Below are 15,779 nucleotides of genomic sequence, written 5' to 3'. Positions count from 1 at the left end.
AATTCTCACTCAGTCCAGGCTGGCCTCACACTTTCCACACTCTAGCCTCAGTCTCCCGACTAGCTAGGATTACAGGCATATACCACGGAGCCTAGCACTTCATTTTTCCTTATTACTGCATAATTCCCAGCAATCACACATATAAGGAGTTGAATAAAGTCTAAAGAAAAATTTAAATATTTTTGTGTGTATGTGTTCTGCCTGCATGTATATAAGTGCATCACATATGTGCAATGCCCACGGAACTGGAGTTACAGATGATTGTTAGCTGCCATGTGAGTGATAGGAACTGAACTTGGAGCCTCTGCAAGAGAAGCCAGTGCTTTTGATTGATAAGCCATTTCTCCAGCCCCACAAAATTTCTCTTTTCCCATTGAAGGTTTGATAATTTTAGTTTATCTAAATTAATTGATAGCAGATAAGTAAGAAAACAAAGTTTATCCTATACATAGGACACGGGAGTCACAAGCAAAAAGATAGTTGATACAACATATCTTAAGCCGGGCATGGTGTCGCACGTCTTTAATTCCAGCACTTGGGAGGCAGAGGCAGGTGGATCTTTGTGAGTTTGAGGCCAGCCTGGTCTACATAGCGAGTTCCAGGACAGCTGGGGCTACAGGGAGACCCTGTCTCAAAAAGAAAAAAAAAAAAAAAAGTATATATATAATCTTGATTATGGTATCTCCCTTGACAGGTATTATATATTATATACTATTTTTTTCTTTTTTTTAAAAAATGTTTTGCCTGCATATATGTGCACCACAGTGAGCCTGGTTCCTGTGGAGGAGAGAAAAGGGCATCAGCTACCCTGGAACTGGAGTAATAAAAGGTTGTAAGTTGCCATGTGGATGCTGGGAACCTAAACTGGGTCCACTTCAAGAGCAGCAAGTGTTCTTAACCACTGGCCCATATCTCCAGGTCCTTACATACTATCTTACACTACACAAAGGAATAGTACACTAAGGCTCCAAATGGGGAGTGGTAGCGGCACATATCACAGAGAATTCAAGAGAACTGAACAGTAGTAATCAAAGGCTGTTTTAGGTCAGCCTTGGTGGTGGCACAGATCTGTGATCCCAGCATTTGGGAACCTGAGGTAGGAAGAGTTATCTCAAGTTCCCCACCAGCCTGGGCTAAGTACATGGAAGCCAAGTGGAAGACAAGAAAACAAAAAGGCCCCGTGCAGTGGTGCACACCTTTAATTAGAGTGCTTGGGAGCCAGAGGCAGAGGCAGGCGGATCTACATACTGAGTTCCAGGCCAGCCATGGCTACAGAGTTAAGACCCTATCTAAAAAAAAAAAAGAGTGAGAGAAAAATAAAACTATCTTATTATGCAAATTAATAAGCCTCATAAGGCCATCCTATCATAACCTCTGACGACCTGATTTCAAATCTCCAATCTCCTCTTTCCTCTGAAAAGATCTTTCTTGAGTAGAGAAGGGGAAGCAAGCAAGGCATGGTAGCGCATACCTTTAATCCCCAGGAGAGAAAAACAAGGTAGCAGTGGTGGCATATGCCTTTAATCCTGCAACGTGGGAGGCAGAGGCTGGTGGATTTCTGAGTTCAAAGCCAGTCTGGTCTACATAGCAAGTCCTAGGCTAGCCAGGGCTACAAAGTGAGACCCTGTCTGAGTGAGAGAGGGGGACTTTAGTGAGACTGAATGAGTGAGAGAGTGTGGGGGGTAGACACTTTAGTGCACACATAAGTACCCCTTGGATGGGTATGTTTTACTCTCCCCACAAAAGCAGGAAGTAGGTGGTAGTGTTCTCAGGGAGTAGTCATTATTTATCCACTACTATAAGACAGCCCCTGAACCTGTGAAAAGCTGTCCTCTCACCAGCCGATTCTTTATTATTTGACAGGGGACAATCTATTGAACTTTTTAGTGGCCAAGATTTAATGATCACCTACCTTCTACTTTAACTGGATGAATCATCCCCTTTGCCCTGATTTCAGTCTTTTATTAACTATTCAGACTCTGACACACTACAAACACCTTCTGTTAACTTAAAGGGTCAGTTGAAGAAATTTTTGGAGTTTGGGATTTTAAGTAATTATGCATCCTTGTTCATTTTTGTCTATCTATTGCAAGCAATGTAGTTTTTGCAAAACAAAGGTCTCATTTAAGACTTCCAAATTTGTTTAAAAACTGACTCTAAACCAGTGAAATTCCATTCTAACTTAGGAGACAAGATAAAGAATGCCCTGTGCCTAAAGAGAAACCGGGGTTTGAGAACTTCTGGATCGTTGCTAAGAAAAGGGAAATCCTTCTTTATGACATTCCCGGACACGTCCTCAGAACTGTTCATGCTCAAAGTTTGCTCAAGGCTCGCTGCCTAAAACATATATAGGCTTGCAAAGACCAAAGACGCCTAGTCACCCGCCACCCCGCCCCTAGCGTCCCAGCGGAGTCAGGAAACCCTAAGATTACTTGCAGTACGCCAGGGAGAATTTAAGAGAACACAGCCTCCATTTTGCCGTGGATAAAGGCAGGGCACTGGTTGGCCTCACTCAGTCCTTATGCGCAAGCGTACTAGCAGCACGCCCCCCCCCCCCCGCCCATTCCCGTGCACGCGCTCAGAGCGAGCAAGTCTCGCGAGAGAAGCGAGATTTATTCCTACGTACCGGGCCGTGCTGCTTATGGCGGCGCTGGAGAGGGGGCGCTGAGCTGTTGGGGTGAGTACGACCTCAGGGTCCAACTGCGGGTAGCAAGAAGCCAGGCTATGGGCGGGTGAGGAGACTGAGACTAACAGAAGAGACTTTTGAGTGAAGGTGGCCACTCCTAGAATTCCGGGTAGGGCAGATCTCACACTAAATTACCCCCGGCTTTTCCATTCGTGTCCGGTTCAACCGTCCGGGCCTGCTAGGCCGCGGAGCCTTAGCGAGGAGTTGAAGCCACGGGGTGCGCGTGGTGGTGGTAATGGTGGTGGTGATGGTGGTAGTGACTGTGACTAAAGTGGGGGGAGGGAGCGAAAATGGAGGCCCCGACCGCAGCCAAGATGGAGGCAGAGGGTGCGGGGCTGGGGCGCGGAGGCTGCCGGGAGCTGTAGTTTGTCCTCTTCCCCTTTTGCGGCTTGGCGGGGCGAATGGGAACTACAAGTCCCAGCGGTAGGGGTGAGGGGGTGGTGGCGCGGTCCTTTGTGTGCAGCTGAGAGAGGGGCCTACTCTTTCTCTGGGCCTTGGCGTTTCCTCGTCCTCACCTGCTTTGGGCCTGTAACTACGAGTTCCAGAGCGGAGTGCGACAGTGGCGCCTTGTTTGTGCATTGAGACCCCCTCACCATCTAGGAGAAGTGCTTGGAGACACCACTTTTTCCCAGCCGTGTCTGACACTAGCGCGGCAGAATTGTCATCTTTACCACCGTTACCTACAAGCTGGGTCTCCACACCTGACTCTCTCTTTTGGCGTTTGAAAAGGGACTCAGCCCACAATCAAGTGTCTCCCACCCTTCTGTCTGGGGAAATGGCATGCGTCGTGAGAGTTCCGTGATGTCCTTACATGGTGCAAGCGGTGGCCTACATTGTTCAATAAATGGCTTGGTATTGCCATTATATGTAGTTTTTAGAGCCCCAGTCGGAGATGTATAGGAGAATTTTACCATCCGATGTTTGTTAGCAGTATTGAATTTTAGTACTGAGGTTCTTTCGGTTCAAAGGGTTTCCCTTAGAAGCGTTTTTGTGAGTGGTCTCTAGCTTGACTCACGGGGAAGGCTGTGAGTACTCCCCAAAACAGGCTTCCCACTGCAGAAAAGAATCTGAACATTGTTGGGGCAGTTAATTTCCTTATTTTGCAACTAAATGAGCGAAGACAGTGCTCTAAACAGCTGGGGAACAGGCAGAAAGGGACCAGAGTATCCTCGAAGGCATAGTGTAGTAGTTAAGTTTGAGACACTTAAATTTTGATTGTTGTGTGAACTAGCAGTAATGTCAGAGTGAAAAAGTTTTTTCTATCGTTTGCTGAGACCATGACTATTAATTCAAGCTGACAGAATCTACATTATGTAGCCCAGGCCAGCCTTGAACTGGCTGGCTGTCCTGTCCTCTGCCTCTGGAGTCCTCCAGCTGACTATCTTTAAAATACCAGTTCCAAATTATACTCCATGGATTTAAGCTACCAAAATGCTAATTTTCATATAGAGGTACTAGAAGGCAACCTCAGTACTACGTTGAGGGGCAATATAATAGGTTATTATGGTTAAGAGGAGTTTGTACAAAAGTAGAGACACATACACACCTGAGTCATAAAAGTACTTAACCTTGTGTTTTTGGCTTGTTTTTTGTTTTTTTTCCTGTCTTGGAACTGAAATTTTTTTAAAAAGATAGTGGTAGTTTGATTTTTGCAGCTGCTCTGGATGTTTACAATCAAGATGAGTATTTATAGCAGCTGAGTTGAAAAGTAAAGCATTTGAAGCACAGAAGATAGGTTTTCTTTTTTTATAAGCAAGTGCTGACTTAAGTGTGACCTTTAAAGGAGTGATTAAAAATTCTGGTAAATTTCCAGCAAATGAAAATTGTGAAAACTGAGTTTTATGCTTTTTTTCCATCGGATTCTCTCTCCCTACTTACAGGTAGCCTTGCAGTCATCTCTTTGATTTAGATAACAAATACTGTTTTAACCTTTTTTGAAGTGTGTGCTGCAGTAGCATTCAATAGTATATTCACAATGCTGTGAGGGCTGTACATTTCAACTAGCTGAAACATGGAAATTCCCTTGAGGAATTTTTGAGGAGTTGAATTTTAGGACTGTATTGCAAATTACAGTAGAAATGCTGATATTTTGTTAGAGAATTGGTGGGCCTTTTCAGCTTTGTCCAAAGGGATTGGCGTGAGTTGCTGGTGGAGGCAGACCAACACCTCTGAGTTCCAGGCTACTCTGGGCTGCTTAGTTGAGACCTTGCCTCAAAACAAAAAAACAAAAAAAAAACAAAACGAGCCTTCCTGAGATCTTTCACCCAAGCTGTTTTATGGCAACTGTAATTCCACAGGTTGGGAGGTTTAGGCAGGAGGATCTTAGAGGCCGTCCTAAGCTGCATAGGGAGAGTCTGTCTCACAAAACAAATTCAGAACTTTTCACAATTGTTACAGCTATAAAAATTGCGATTGTATTTTAGAAGTAGTAATAAGAATGGTTTAAGTGGTGAAACTGCCGTGGTGGGAGTGACTTGTTTCTTGAATCCCAGCAAGTCTTGTTTTTAAATCCCTTTTGCCAACCCAGGATTTAGACATTCTTCTGTCTTTGTATTAAATGTTTTTGACTGGAATGTGTTGGTATGTAATTAAAAACAACACCATACAAAACTTAAAATATATTCTTTTATGCAGAGGTAGAACATTCGTATGAAGTTGAAAATTGGTCAGCTGTTTCCTCACATTGCACGTGTAAGCTGTCCTATGGTTTGCAGCTAAGCTACAGCAAGTATATAACCAGTTACTGCACTTCGGCTTACCCAGCTTGTAACTACAAGCTCTTATGCTTAGATTTTTGCTGGGTATTGCCTCCTTTTATTAATAACAGCCTTTGCCCAGTGACCGACCTTTTGCTTTATTAGGCATGCTTTTCCCTCTCCAGTTTATACTTATTCTGGAATGTGGTAGCCACTAACCTACACATGGCTATTATACATTTAAAAATGTTACTAGTCAGAATTGGAATACACTTTGTAAAATGACATGATCTCAAGAAATATGAGTCACAGTTTGTTAGATTGATTACATGTGGACAGTAATATTTTGAGTATAATTAAGACAATGTTCATCTAGTGGCTTGCCCTTAATCCCAGCACTTGGGAGGCAGAGGCTGGCAGAGCTCTGTCAATTTGAGGTCAGTTATTTTTTTTCTTTGTTTTGACTTTAATATGGTTTCTAGAAAACTTACTTACCAATGTAAGGAATGGAGCTTAGTGCTTGGCTAGTATGCTCAAAGTCCTGGATTGGATTCCCAGCACAGCATAAAACTGGGCATAGTGGAAAAAAAACATAATTCCAGCACTTAGACGGTTAAGGCAGGAGTATCAGAAGGTCAGGGTCAGCCTGGGCTGCATAAGACCCTGTCTCAAAACAAAAAAGGATATAAATATATCATGGATTACATTTCTGTTGGAAAATACATTATTTTCCAATGTGTCTGGAGTGAAGTTTCTAAAGCTTTTCATCCTGGCATTTGTCCTACTTAAGACTATTACTGTAGCTAACAGCAGTTGTGTGCTATATACGTAATTTTAAATGTTCTGATAGCTATTCAGGTAATGAACCCAGCACAGTTGTTACTACTAAGCATATACAAAAGGATAGTTGCATCAGTTTTTCTTTCAGCTCCATACAGTAAGTAGATAATTTAGACGATTCGGTTTAAGTTGGTTATCTCAAGTTCATCATTAACCTTCTATCTGAAAGCCCAGGGGCTGGAGGAGTAGCTCATTATTTGAACATTTGCCTGGTATGCCCAAGGTCCTGGCTTTAGTCCCCAGACCACAAAACAAAAAGGGAAAAAAATGAAAGTCAAAGTGAATCACACTTAAAGTTCTTCAGTTATAGTACATGTGGCATATTTGAACTTGACACGTTAATGCATGTAGAAATTTGAACTGTGAAGGTAAGAATTTTATTTCTTCGTAATCACCATTTTCCCCCATTGAAAAATTGATGTTCAATGAAATGTCTGGTATTGGAGAATCTGGCCAATTTGGGTTTCTGTTTTTTCTCTAAAAAGAAGGTACTGGCCTAAGAGATGGCTCAGCTGTTGAGACCACTAGCTGCTCTTGCAGAGCTCCCAGGTTTGATTCCTAGCACCCACATGGCAGCTAACAACTCCAGTTCCAGGGGAAACGGACACTCTCTTCTGTCCTCCATGGGCACTGCACGACATGCACACACTTAGATGCAAGCAACACACTTGTACACATAAACAAGTAAAAACAATAAAATATTTAATAAAAAGAAGGTAGTCTCTTGGAGGAAGTGGGCTAAGAGCCTCTGTAGACTGACTTAATCTTTCATTAACGTTCTCCCCCAAGTAAATACTGCCATGTTTTCAAAATAAGTTGTCAAAATCATAAACCAGACTTTGTGATGCATTTTAGATGGACTTCTTACCACATAAATGTTCATTGGTTCAGCCTGTATTAACTTCTGCTAAGCCTTTGCGACAAAGCAGCTGAGAGAAACAGGAAATAAAAGGACAGGTGGTGATAATTTTAAGACAGGAGCTGTGAGGAATAACTATTTGTATTTAGTTCAAGTAGAGGAATTAGTTTCAACTTCTGAAATAACATGGCATAAGGGTTGATAATCAGTGATACTCTTTCCATATTAAACAATGGGGGAAAGGAGTTGATTATTTAGTAGATTAGAAGACTTATTGTTCCCTAGTTTTAAGTTTCTAGCCTTGGAGGAATGGAGATGGATAAGTCAATGCCACTGGTGAATGTTAATAATATTATGTGGAGTAGATAGCCAATTTTATTTACTACTTGACCAATACCTGGAAGTTCTTCAGAGTTTATTTGGTTGAAAACTGTTTTGTTAACTCATCCATAAGAAAATACTCATTCAGCTCTGAATTCAGCTTAATTCTTTGTTGTAAGTTTGCACCTAACATCTCCTGATGGATCTCTTTAGTACCCAAGATTAGCCCTGTAATACTTCCGAGTTGTAGATTGGAGCCCCCCCCCCTTTTTTTTTTTTTTGTCTTTTTGAAGCAGTAGCCCCAGCTGTCCTGGAACTCACTATGTAGACCAGGCTGGCCTTGAACTCACAGAGATCCCCCTGCCTCTGCCTTCCAAGTACTGGGACTACACGTGTGCTCCCCCCCCCCCAGCTTTTTTTTTTTTTTGGTCTTTTTTTGAGTCGGAATCTTCCTGTAGTCCCAGCTGCCTGGAACCTGCTATGTAGACCAGGCAGGCCTGGAACTCACAGAGATCATCTGCCTCCCAACTGCAGGGACTAAAGACTTGCCCTGCCACACCTGGCTGGGGCCCTTTTTTTTAAAACTACAAATCAAAGTTGGTAGTTGTTGACATAGTACATCACCCTAGATGGGGGGTAACCCAGTTCAAATTTTAAGACAAATTGTCTTTGTGTGTTTCTTTGTGTTTCTGTAATACACACAGTTTAGTTTTAATTTGTCCTTTTTTGTTTTGGGGTCTTCAGGTGTGTTTTGGTTTTGGTTGGGTGCTGGCAAACACTACCACTGATCTATAGCCCCAGCCCCCCCCGACCCCCAGATATTACATTTTGTTATTGCTGCTGCTGCTTCCTTTTTATGTCCTTTTTTTTTTTGTCTTTTTGTCTTTTTGTCTTTTTTGAGACAGGATCTCCCTGTAGTCCCCGCTGGCCTGAAACTTCCTATGTAGATCAGGCTTGACTTGAACTCAGAGAGGAGATCTGTCTGTGCCTGCCTTCCAAGTGCTGGGATGAAAGGCATGCGCCTCCATGCTTGGCTTTCTCTTTGTTGTTTTTTGAGACAGGATATCACTAGGTAGCCTTGGCTGGCCTGGGACTTGCTGTGTAGATGAGGTTGGCCTTGAATTAAAAGATCTGAGATTGGCCCGTCTCTGCTTCCAGAATACTGAGATGAAAGGCATGCAGCACCAAGCCAGCACCAATATTGTTTTTAATCTTGATGTGGTTTTTGGTCTATAAATAGCTTTAAAGTATTAAAGTTGATGGAATTGTATATACTTAAATTCTGATGTCCTTTTGTCTATTATGCTTTTTTAAATTCATTTTTTAAGTGTATTTTTGAGTGTATTTCCTGCACGTGTGTAAGTACACCTGTGTCACATGTGTGGAGGTCAGAAGGCAGTTTCAGATCCCCTGGAACTGGAGTTAGAAATGGTTCTAAGACACCATGTGGGTGCTGGGAATTGAACCCAGGTCCTTTGCAAGAACATTCAATGCTCTTAACCACTGAGCCATCTCTCCAGCTCCTATTTGTTTTATTTATTTATTTATTATTTGTATTTTTGAGACAGGGTCTCCTTATAGCCCCAGCTGGCCTGGAATTTGCTATGTAGACTAGGCTGGCCTTGAACTCAGAGGGATCCTTCTGCCTCTGCCTTCCGAGTGCTGGGATTACAGGTTTGCGACACCATACTCGGCAGTTTTATTTTTATTTTGTGTGCATAAGTATTGCCTGCATGTGTGTGTTAGCCACCATGTGGATGCTAGGAACTGAAGCTGGGTCCTCTGCAAGAGCATCCAGTGCTCTTAACAGCTGGACCATCTCTCCAGCCCTCTATTACTCTTTTTTAAAAAAATAACATTTTTATTTTGTATATGAGGGTTTTGCCTGCATGTATATAAGTGCACTCAAATTGTACAATGCCCATGGGGGTCAGAAGGTGATATTGGATCCCCTGGAACTTGTTGTTAGCTGTCAGATGGGTGCTGGGAATTGAACCCAGGTCCTCTGCAAGAATAACCAGTGCTTTTTACTGCTGAGCCATCTCTCCAGCCCCCATCTTAGTATTTCTTAACTGTGATTTTATGTTTGAAGCAGGGTCTCCCTGTAGCCCCAACTGTCCTGGAACTCACTATGTAGACCAGGCTGGCCTTGAACTCACAGAGATCCGCCTGCCTCTGCCTCCCAAGTGCTGGGACTACAGGCATGCGCCACCACGCCCGGCTAATAACCAGTGCTTTTAACTGCTGAGCCATCTCTCCAGTCCCTGCCAATTACTTTTTAACTACCCTTTTGCTGTATAACTTTCTACTTAGTGGTTAAGCAGCAATGGGTTAGATGCCTTGAAATATAATTTGAACTGGATAAACTAGACATAAACTGTAGATATTATTTGATACCAAAAAGATTGATGCAGGCATTTGATCATGTGGATAGCAGGAGTTAAGAAAATAATGAATGACGATGGTCTATTGCTCAGTGGTAGAAAGAGTACCTAGTATGCCTGAGATCTAACCTAATGCAGTGAATTTGTTTTTGAGGCAGGGACTCACTATGTAGCCCCAGCTGGCCTGGAACTCTATTATATAGACTGGGCTGGCCTCAAACTTGTAGATGTCCACTGGCCTCTGCCTCCCGAATGCTGGGATTAAAGTGCTCACCATCATACCTAGACACTAATGCAGTAAATTTAGATTTTCTGCCTGGGACCGACTTCATGAACATTGTTACTTTTTGAAATTTACCTGGGTAATTGTACTGCATGGCTAACTAGAATTAAGAATCTCCTATAGACATAGACAGTCCTGGAAAAAAATCATTGAAGGTTCTATCTTTTTTGAGACAGTCTTTATTGATGAAAGCTGCCCCTTTTTTTACTGTTGTTTTTTGGGGGGGTTTTGTTTTAAGATGGGGTCTCTCTAACCCCAGCTGACCTAGAACTCACTATGTCGACCGCCTGCATCTGCTGTGCTCAATAAACCTGCTTCAGCCTTCTGAGTAACTGAGACTACAGCCATGTGCCACATCATCCTGATGAAATTGTAGTTTTTCAAAGATCTAGTGGAGGTGTATGACCAAATGGAAGAAGTCAGTCGTGGAAGTTGGCAGGTATATTGGACACTGCCTTTTACACAAGAAGTGAATGCAGAGATATTGTTAGGAAAACATTGTGTTTCCTTAGCCCTGGGTTCAGTTCCCAGCATGGTTAAAAAAAAAATTAAGGTATTAGATAAAGAATGAGAAAAATTTTAAGCCTGGCACAGTGGTACATATCTGTAATCCAGCATTTAGGAGGCAGAGGTATGAGAATTACAAGTTCATACCAGGTTGGACCACATACAAGACCCCGTTCCAAAACAAACAGCAAAGAACATATAAAGATTTGCTATACTGAATGTAACATGGAAAAGGAATAAGGTCTTTTTGAGACAGGTCTTTCAATAGCCCCAGCTGGTCTGGAACTCACTATACAGACCAGGCTGGCCTGGAACTCACAGAGATCTGCCTCCCAAGTGCTGGGGTAAAGGCATGCACCATCATGCCTGGCCCATACTTTTTTTATTTTTACATTTTTATGCATGTGGATGTGCCACAGTCCTTGTGCCATGGTCAGAGGACAGTTTGTAGGAGTTGGTTCTGTCCTTCTACCATGTGGACCCCAGAATCAAACTCGGCTTGCTAGGCTTACTTTGTGTTAATAGTACTGTCTTAGTTAACATTGGAGTTAGCACAGAATTCTTTTTCGCTTCTGTAGGCGTTTTTCATCAGTTTACCACAACAAGATTTCTTGTCTTGATTCGCTAGTTTTCTCTCACACAACTTTGAAAATCAGATACTACTTTTTAAGAACTAATAAGGTTCTTGCCAGGCATGGTAGTGCACACCTTTAGTCCCAGCACTAGGGAGGCAGAGGCAGGCAGATCTCTGAGTTCAAAGCCAGCCTGGTCTACATAAGTGAGTTTCAGGCCAGCTGGGGCTACAGGGAGACCCTGCCTCAAAAACCAAAACAAAACAAAAAAAAGAACTAATAAAGTTCTAGGCCAACAAGATGACCAGTGGGGAGATACCTACCACCACATTGATGACTTGAGTTAGATCCCCTGAACTCAAATGGTGCCTGTATACACAAAAATAATAAACATAATTTAGAAAAAACTTTTGAAGGGACTGGAGAGATGAGATGGCTACAGCTCCTGGGGAGGGCAATGCCTCTAGCTTCTAGCTTTGGTGGGCACCTGCACTCAGGTGCATATACACATATACATAACTAAAAATAATTTTTTAAAATAATTTATTTTATGTGTATGAGTGTATTGCCTGCACGTAAGTGCACCTGTGTTGTGCAGTGCCACAGAGGTCTGAAGAGGGTTTCAGATTCCCCTGGAACTGGAGTTAAGGACAGTTTGTAGCCACCATGTGGGTGTTAGGACTCGAACCTGGGTCCTCTGCAAGAGCAGTCAGTGCTCTTAACTGCTGAGCCATCTTTCCAGCCCCTAAGAATTTTTTTTTTTTTTTTTGGTCTTTTTGAGACAGGGTCTCTTAGTAGCCCCAGCTGGCCTGGAACTCACTGTGTAGACCAGGCTGGCCTGGAACTCAAAGAGATCTGCCTGCCTCTGCCTCCTGAGTGCTGGGACCAAAGGTGTGCACTGTCACACCCGGCAATTTTTTTAAATCTTTAAAATATTTTCAGTATAATTTTATTTGTAGTAGTGTTTTGCCTGCATATATGTACGTGCACTGGTGTTGTGCAAAGCTGCAGAGGCCAGAAGACAGTGTCAAGTCCCCTGGAACTAGAGTTACAGATGGTATTTAGCTGTGGGTGCTTGGAATTAAACCTGGGCCTCTGGAGGAGCAGACAGTGCTTTTAACCACTGAGCCATTTCTCCAGCTCTTGTTTTGTTTTGTTTTGTTTTTGTTTTTGTTTTGTGATGCAGAGTCTCTGTAGCCTCAGCTGGCCTCAAACTTGCCAAGTAGACAAGGCTGGCTTTTGCCTCCCTGCATGCTGGGATTAAAGGTGGATAGCACCATACCCGACTCAAAAAAAAAATATGGGACTAAGGTTCTTGTTTCGTTTCTTTATTATTTTTTTTTTCTTCTTCTTTTTGGGATGGTCTCCCTGTACCTCCAACTGACCAAGCTGGCCTTGAACTAAAAGAGATCCACCTGCCTCTGCCTCCAAGTGCTAGAATTAAAGGCATGTACCACCATGCTTTTTTTCTGATAATGAAGTTGAAATACTTTAGAATCTGTCACCACAGATTTTTTTTTCTCATTTTAACCTGGCGCTCTTGTTTTATGCAGTCTAACCTGTTAGTTCCTCAGAAATATGCCACACTTGCTGTAGGCATCCACATCATAGAACTTTAGAAAGCAAGGCTTAGAAAAATCATATTAGGCTGACAAGATGGCACAGGAATAAAAATACTTGCCTTTCACGCCTAACAACTTGAATTCAATTCCAGGAACCCAATGTAGAAAGTAGTGATTCCTGAAAAGTCCTCTAACCTGAACATTGGCATATCTGCAATTCCCCTTTACACAACACACACATACACACACACAGACCACACATATCACATACATATACAATAGTAAGTAAATAAAAATATTTTTAAAATCACATTCCACTACTTTGTTCTTATTATTCAAAGAACTTGAAATTTTGTGTTATCCAGGCTTGTCTCATGATATTTTATGCCTAGAACACTCAGTTGTTTCCTCCTGGTTGTCTAGGTTCAGTTCAAATTCCATGCTTCAGTTGTCTGTGCTCAAAACCACATTGCTTTGATGCTCGTACCGTGATGATTAAACAAGTAGAATTTCTAGCATAGTGTGTGACATACAGTACCCAGATAATAGCTTAGCAAACTAATTTTAAGATTTTGTCCTATTTTCTGATTTTTCTGCAAATGTAGCTTAGCAAGATTGTAAACTAATGGGAAGTTCTTTTGTGGTTTCCATAAAACCTAATGCAGTTCTAGATGTTTATAAAATGCTTATTCTTATTGAACACTATGTTGTATGGCTTAGCAGGTTACTTGGGGTAGGAGATTAGCAGGCTTTGGGAGAAGCTAAGGTCTTGAGAAAGCAGTAGTCCTTATTGTGAGCATTCTCAGTACTGTCAAATGAGTGCTTCAAGTGTTCTCCGTTACTGGGCCAGTGAGTCTATGCTAATGAATTTGTCCTTCCTACCCTTTGTATTTGCTTCTCTAAATGTTGTACTTAATGTCTTTATTTTTTGCCTCTAGTATGAAGTGTAACAGAACAGAATTTACCACCTGAAACTGCTGCTTCAAGTTCAGATCAGGCAAGGAACAAACCTCGTAACCACCAAGACCAAAGAAGAGTACACTTAAGTTGAAGACACAACACTTGATCTGAAACAAGAAGTTTGTGCCTACTCAACAGCTTTGAAAGAGCACTTCCCAACGCTGCTAGTAGTCTTTGTTTTCTTCAGTGCTGTACTGTGAGATTGCCCGGTGCAGCAGCAGTTTGTATTCTTTATTAGCTTGGTAGATCCTATTTTCTCGCTTTTTTTTTTTTTTTTTTTTTTTTAAATAATAGCAACTTTCATCCTTTGAAACTTGTGCTGAAAAAAAGAAGAATCAGCAAATACTACTGAAAGTGCAATATTTGATTATCACTGCGAGGTAGGTTTGTAGTTTTCATTGGTTAAGAATCAGTTCTGCCGGGCGTGGTGGCGCAGGCCTTTAATCCCAGCACTAGGGAGGCAGAGGCAGGTGGGTCTCTTTGAGTTCAAGGCCAGCCTGGTCTACATAGTGAGTTCTAGGACAGCTGGGGCTACAGGGAGACCCAGTCTCAAAAAGACCAAAAACAAAACAAAAGAATCAGTTCTATAAGCTGGGCCTTGTGCTACACGAATAGATGGTTTACATGCTTACTGTTGTTAAGTACAATGCTAATGCTGGAATGTGATAGTGAATAGAGTGTTCACAGTCAGATTCAGAGCAGTTTGTAACTGAAGGAGCAGTCTATCAGAGGGAAGGACATTTGAAAGTGAGCAACACTTTGTCAAGAGGAAAAAGTCTCCTGCTAAAGGTACAGAAGTGACAAAATTCCCTATTTCTTCAGGAGACAGGAGAGCACATGGTGTGTATCAAACAGTCTAGTTACAGAGTAGAAGAAAGTTTTGTGGGATGGGTAAAGTAACTTGGACAAGGACACTTTCTGGAGCCAGGTTCTGAAAGGCCCAGTACATTGACTGTATTCTGTATGTATGAGAGCCATCAGATAGTTATTAACCAAGGTTGTGGTAAATTTTGTTTTTTGAACATGAGATGATTTTATTCATTTGGAGATTGAAAGTGGGAAGATGCTCTAAAAGCAATGAGAACAGCTGGGAATGGTGGTGCATGCCTTTAATCCCAGCACTCCGCAGGCAGAAGTAGGCAGATCTCTGTGAGATTGAGGCCAGCCTGGTCTACATGGTGAGCTCTGGGCCAGGTAGGGTTACAGGGAGACCCTACCTCAAGAAGAAAAAAGAAAAAAAAAAAAAGTACACTGTAAAGAAGGTGTATAGTTGGAGAAACAGGTAGACATTTTGTGTTCTCATAGTAAAAGGGAAGTCTCGGAAACCAGTTGAACTTGAAGATGAGCCTAGAAAGAAGACTTGGTCCAAGGAAGTCTGTTGTTGGCTTGTAATCGTGAGGTCAAAAAATAGTGTGCTGCAAGGGTCTTAGAAAGATCTGCCAGCTTACAGGCCATATATGCCCACATGGTTAAGGCATGTCTAACAGAAATTTAAATCCTTAATCGCATTCTCACTGTTAGACCAAAAGAAAGATCCTTGAAGACTATATTTGGAAAAAATCTTACTTCCTTTATAGTTTCCCAAACTAATACTCAGTTACATACCTTGTGCTTTAAAGATTTAATTTAAAAACTTTATAGCAAATAAGTTTTGTCTCATAGCTCAGGCTGTCCTCCAACTTCTATGTCGCTGAGGGTCTTGAACTCCTTGCATTCCTGCCTCCACTGCTCAAATTGTTGGGATTACAGGCATATACCATGCCTGGCTTTGTATAGTGAATAATTTTAAGGCATTCTTGATACATACAATGTTGGGTGTAGCACCAGGTGTTTGGAGTGTTTTCAGTAAGGGGGAAAAGAATGAATTCATCTCTAGTATATTGGACAGTTCTTTGAAGAAAAAAGTATGAGAATATAATTTGCTTTTTCCAGACTTTTTTTTTTTTTAATATTACTTGATTTTTAAAATTTTGTATCACATCTTGACTGATTTGTCTAAAAGGATCTATAAGTATTTGCTTTAATAAAAAAAAAAAAACCTTATTTTCAAGAAAAAAAGCAAGTAACTGGATTATATATAGAAATAAAGTTCAGACATGTAGATCAAGG

At 41.8% G+C, this 15,779-nt stretch overlaps 1 protein-coding gene across 4 annotated transcripts in view; it reads left to right on the top strand.

Annotated features, from left to right (window-relative positions):
* The first annotated feature begins 2,552 nt into the window (after positions 1–2,552).
* Csde1 (cold shock domain containing E1) overlaps positions 2,553–15,779 on the top strand; it is a 40,859-nt gene continuing 27,632 nt past the window's right edge. For 2 of the 4 annotated variants that reach the window (XM_008834010.2, XM_008834009.2), the window contains exons 1-2: positions 2,553–2,677; positions 13,649–14,050. The gene's annotated coding sequence lies outside the window, so the exon portion shown is untranslated. The remainder of the gene's footprint in view (positions 2,678–13,648; positions 14,051–15,779) is intronic. The other 2 variants (XM_008834006.2, XM_008834008.3) reach the window with 2 other exon arrangements.

Source organism: Nannospalax galili, unplaced genomic scaffold (assembly GCF_000622305.1).
Source record: "Nannospalax galili isolate Female #2095 unplaced genomic scaffold, S.galili_v1.0 scaffold475, whole genome shotgun sequence".
Lineage (NCBI taxonomy): Eukaryota > Metazoa > Chordata > Mammalia > Rodentia > Spalacidae > Nannospalax > Nannospalax galili.
The sequence above is the reverse complement of the archived record's forward strand: the minus strand, read 5'-3'. Positions and strand labels throughout refer to the sequence as shown.